Source organism: Empidonax traillii, unplaced genomic scaffold, assembly GCF_003031625.1.
Source record: "Empidonax traillii isolate 1590-97213 ecotype Southwest subspecies unplaced genomic scaffold, ASM303162v1 scaffold331:size1191723, whole genome shotgun sequence".
Lineage (NCBI taxonomy): Eukaryota > Metazoa > Chordata > Aves > Passeriformes > Tyrannidae > Empidonax > Empidonax traillii.
The window spans coordinates 889,181-895,180 of record NW_020955524.1 but is presented as its reverse complement, the minus strand read 5'-3'; positions in this window follow the sequence as shown (position 1 = coordinate 895,180).

The window sequence follows — 6,000 nt, the reverse complement described above, 5'->3', positions numbered from 1 at the left end:
CTCAACCAGGACTTCTCTCTAGTCCAGACTGCAAGGTTGGCTCTGATTCTTTAACAGCAGCATTTATTCTCCTCCTATACTAAACTAATTTAAATAAATCCTAATAATATTTTGTAGCAAAATAGAGGCAGTTAAAGAAAGAACAAAATCATATAAACCTTTTTGCCCCTGGAACAAATACAAGCATTTTCTTTGGGAAAAATAAATGCTTCTTATTCACTAGACCATGTGGTATACTTGTACGACGTTAAAGCAGAAGAAATCACTCAGCAACTTCCATGAGCAGATTTATTTAAGAAACCTTGTTTCTTTCAGTCACTATATAGCCAGACCTATCAAAGGGTTTATTGCTTTATTCAGAGGAAAAATAGGACTCATGGAGATGGCAAAGTAAAAATCTTTCTGAAGGTGGTTCACCCAGTGTTTGAATGACTGTGCTACAGGGGTACATGCAACGAGCATCACTGCCTGTGGAGCTGTGACTGCCAGAGTACAAAGATAAAAGGGGTAATGAAGGAGAAATAATTAAGTGGATATATAATAAGGAGTTTATAACCCTAGAGGAAAAACAGGAATTTATATAGCTATGCATTAGTTTGATTCACAGAAGAGATTTATTTTTAGACAACACATGGACAATGAAAGGCCTCTTTGTTGTAATTTAAATACTTCAGGTTAAACATAATGTTAATACTTAATTTAGCCACTGATAGTTCTTTCTGGTTTTCAGCGTTGTGAACAGCTTTGTAGGAAAACTTAAAAATATAAGAAGAGAGATTGTCCACTCATAAAAGACCATAGTCTAAAAAGGCCAGATCCTGGTGTTACCTCGCTTGAGCCAAATCACTGAACTGAAAGCAAAAACCAGAAGGAGGCATGAATTGAAGTATTATCCTTGTGCATTCCAGGAGCACAGGAAGAGCCAAGGTCTGCGGGAGGACTCGTAGGTCCAGGCAGGCAGCACACTAAACTAGCTCCTCTCTGTTCTTTTTATTTTGCACAGAGTGCATCTATTCTGTGAACACAACATTAGTCACAGGACACTCAAGTTATTACTATTTACAGATATACATATTAACATAAAATACTACCAGCCCCAAACTACTCCTTCAGTTTTTGATTATGTTATCTATTAATAATTAGGTTTAATGCTCCCATATACTATATCTCAGAACTTGTTTACACAATTTCATGCCAAAGCTTCAAATGCATTAAAGGGGAAGTTCATTATTTTTGATTTATAATTATCTATGACAAGAAAGATCTTAGACAAGAGCAGAAGAGAGCGGGAAATTATCTACTCATCCTCTGTTTATGCAACTACTACAAAGAGGCATGTGATGGTTTTGGCCTCAGTCCAGCTACCATTCATCTCTATAGGACTCTTTCTATAACTCTCATACAAGTATCATGAAGCCCTTTTTTATTTTGAACTAACTCAGGTGTAGACAGGCCATTGCTCTCAGCCTACAAAGATTCCAAGCTGGTGCCTTATGCCCAATGAGCTATCAAGTGACAGAACAAAAAAATTGATATATGGCATTATTGTTCTCCTGAAAATAATTTCCCTGTAGTCTCAGTGATTCATTTCCCTCCCATCCCCATGTCATTAACTATCAGCAGGGAAAGTCAACTACGCTTGTGTAGCTATGGAAAACCTAAGCAAAAAAAAAACCAAAACAACAAGCTCCATACCAAAAATAACCAAATCAACCAAAACTTGTTTAAAACCAGTGACACCTGACACTTCACTGAAGCCAGCTCTGGAGCCAATTCTTTCCCCAGTGCAACCCCTGTGCACCAAGCAGAAGTGCCCCAGCAGCAGCCACCTTGCCCCCTCCTCATGCCCAGGCAGGACTGCTCCAAGGGCAGCCTGGGGGCCTTTGGTAAGTGCCTCTGCACCCTAGTCAGTCCCAGACCCCCTTGGGCTCCAACCCTGCAGCACTGCAGCAAATATGATTTGACAAGCAAGTCTTGGCACACTCCCTGCCCGGCTCACTGCATCCCTTCTCTGCCTGCCCCCATTCATTAAACCTCACAAAGGCATGGAGCAGTAGGGAGTTTGTCCCCACAGGGGACACACTGGTTGGACATCCACAGTTTCATTATTAGGGTCTTTTCCACATTACACTGGAGAGCAGACTCCAAGTAGTTTGTAGTTTTACAGCCTTCAGCTCTTTGCCTTACCCAGTATCTATGTGTTTTTTCCTCCTCCCAGTCTATTAAAAATGCCAAGCACAAAAGCCTAATGATTTCTTCCTCTCCTCCAGAAGTCTTTTTCGGAGTTTTGACCACATCCACACACATAAGCATTTTATTGCCAGTAGCTCCTCGTCTCTTTACCCTTGTCTTACCTTGGACCCCAAATTTAAGGGTTTGTTTGCTGCTTTCTTGCATGCAATCCTGTGCCTTATTTGTTTTCTTTGTGTTTCTCTGCCTGCCTTCTTAACAGAGTCCTTGATCCTAGACAGACATGGCCTGCATCTTTTTGCTTCAAGAAAATCTCTTTCCCAAGTGATCCTTCCAGCAATAAACCTCTAACCTCTTTCAGATTAATTCCAAAATTCACATATATATTATTTTTACTTTCAGTCTGCATATTCTTGCGTTTGTGCATATAAAATGTTTTACACTTGAAAATAAAGATGAAATTAAAAATAATAAAACAAATTAATTGCTTGCATCCTCCCATTCATTCTAAATTACATTTATAGAATTCACTGCACTACCACATAAGTATCTCACTCCCTGGCCTCCAACCTAGCTGTCTTGTAAATATAGCAAGGATTTCCTCCTGGCATAATTTCCTTCTCTGTTTTTCTTCCCCTTTCACCTCACTCTGCACCCAGATTATTCATAGGGCAGTAGCACAGGGCTGCAGCAGGGAGCTTTGGCTGTCTCTGCTGGCAGCAGAGGATAACTCAAAACAAGATGGAGCCTGTGCCTGGTTATACTAGGGCCGAGTTTTCTTCATCTAGGTTTGAACTGGGAAGAAGCAGAAATACGGCTTAAAGCTCTTTCACTCCACTAGTACAAAGGACACTGAAACCACTACCCAGCTGTTGATTCAAGTCTTCATTTTTTCTGAGACAAAGGTAAATGAGGTGTTATACCACCCCCTTCCCCAAGGCAGGGTCACCTCCCATTGCTGCAGCGTGGTGATTTTTTTTAGCTGCACCCCTGCCCTCCTAGGCAGCCAGAGTGGGCAGTCACACAACTTCCACAGCAGAGCTACACACCTCTCACCCAATGCAACAGCTTCAGCACCTGATCTGACAGTGCTGGGTATTACTGGAAGGACTCACACTGAATAGAGCAGTTAAGAGTGGCAGAGAGAGCATTTCCAATTTTGCAGCACCAGCAGCATTTGAAAGACAGAGCCACTGGCTCCCTATAAGCAGAGGGTGGCTGAAGAAGATCTTTATAAACAGATTGCACAAGCATGTATTGCTCCTTAAAGATAAAGCCAGCAGGGTTGTTATTCTCTTTCAGTTAAATATATACATTCTCAATCCCAAGATCATGCCTAAACCAATGTGCTTTAGGTCCGCCAGTACTGTTGAACACAGCTGGTGGTTAACCCAGTGGAAATACTGGGATGGGGATGGGTGGGAAGACAAGGTTGTCTGAGTACACATCCAAAAGGCAGCGTGCAAGAAAGACCCCACGAGAAAAGAGATGGGAAAAGCAAGAGCCAAAGAATGCAACTGCTGTCTCAATAAATTCCTATTCCATAAAAAAGGCACTGAAATTAGATAAAATCTACATGTCATTATAACTTTCTTTATATACAGTAATGTAGTTTCTAGTGACTGAAAGAAAATAAGCAGAGCAGTTGCTAATTTTATTGTGAAAGAAAACCAGAACAACACAGTGATTTCAAATTGTCCAGTCTCTAAGTGACTAATGGAGAAAGAGAAAAGGGCTTCTGATTACAGCACCTGCAAGAAGCTCTTCAGCCTCATCATGCCTGCAAATGTTCTTCCAGCATTGAATGTGCCTACAGCTCCAGAGTGCTTTGTTAGGATACCATTAGAAAAAAGATATTTCAAGGCCTGCAGCTCTCCACGTCCAAATCTCCCGTGGTGAAGAATGATATATATATTAAAAAATAATTATGTGTTTCAGGTATTGTTTTGTCACATGGCAGATTCCAGTTGAAACTGTAGCATTTTCTATGCATCAACACTGGGAGATTTTTACCATAGTGAGTTATTGAATCTATATTCTGTATTAAAATATTCAGTGGATGAACTCTGGAGCTAGACAAATGCAAAGCAGGAATAACATGTTCTAATAAAAAAGGATAAGTAACCCAGGACCAGGATGCATTTGTTATTTTAACATTTCTTCTCAAGAAACCTCACTTCCCCTCTATGATCTGGGAACTCTGAATTACCTTCAGCAGCTGGCTAATGTGGAGACGTTTGTTTCCTGAGACATGGTTAGAATTGTTTATAGAATCCCTAAGGTCCTGCAGTCATGAAGATGCACAATCATCTATGCACATGGAAAAAGTGTGTTTCTCAAAGACACATGGGTATGGCCAGAGGATATGAGCAAAGGTGAAAGTCCGAGCTCTGGAAGTTATAGGCCAAGTTCATTCCTTGTCTTCCAGTTATCTTGAGACTATCTAGAAGTCCGTACATTAAGAGGATTTGAATTTCAAACCCGGGTTTTTTTGAATCAGTGTTTTTCAGACTTGTGATCTCTCGGCACACATCATTGGACATTCTCTTTGCTGAGGCAACCCCCATCACCAAACTCCACCCCAGCCACCTGATGGATCATAGTATGGCATATCCCACCCTACAGATCTCTCAAACTCACACCATAGCAAGCTCCCACTGCACTTCCTACATTCCTGTTGGGAACAACTGCTGTAGAAAAATTTTTTCTGCCTATGAGCTGTGCAAAGGCAAGTATCATCTTTACTTCTCTGGCTACAGACACCTGCCAAAACATGAACCTAAACATTCCCAGAGTTGGCTGCATGTAGTCTCCTTCCTATGTAGGCAAAAGAAACTGCCCAGATTTGAACCCTGCTCCTTGCCAACATGCCTGACTGAACCATCACACTGATGTTGGACATTTCAGCTGTGCTATTCATTTACTGTCACTGGGTTACTTTACAAAAAAACCACAAAGATCAGATTGAAGTGTCTTTGAAATATTTCTTCCAGTTACTTTTTAACCTTCAGCAGTTTGGGGTTTTTTGTTACCCTACTACTGTGTGGTTGCTTCTCAGTTACCATGACACCCACTAATGTGCAGAAGGTTAGAGCCCAAGAAGAGAAAACAGCTGAGTAACACGAGAAGATGGACAAGTTGTCAAGTAGATAACTCTAAACAGCACACAGAGGCTCCCTGGCTGAATTAAATCAGTGTAACACCATTGAAGTCAGAGTTATAAATCTCTCCTTCTGACTTGGTAAATGCCTTCAGGGATCAGAGAGCTGTGCCTGCAATGTTGTTGATGTAATTGAGCTTTTAGGAACTACAGCTACAGATCTCTGAAATAAGCACAAATACAAATGTAAGTACATAATTCAGCATTTATCAGAACATATTCAATGACTTTCCTGAAGGTATAACATCAAAAAGCAGCTAACACTGTGTATGGAATATGAACTCTGAAAGGAAAGCAGAGGTGAAACTCAAACTCAGATCCAAAGGACATGGAACAGACTGGAATAGCATGGCACAAGCTTCCCCCTGCTCCACTCAGGAGCATTCAAATGCTTAAAATTCAAGTGACCAACAGGAGTTTCACATTTTCCTTCTTGCTGGAAAATAAAAGTTAAGAAATGTGTGTTCCTGGTCTTTCAGCTTCTGCATTAGAAGATCGGGATATATCCAGCTTGGAAGGCTTTGTGGCAGCCGTGGGACACATGAGTTTATGATGACACCCCACAACATATTTGATTGCTCTTTTATTTAAATGGGTGAAGTCCTAGCCCTAGTAAGGTCAATGTGACTTCTGCCAGCTGCTCAGGAGCC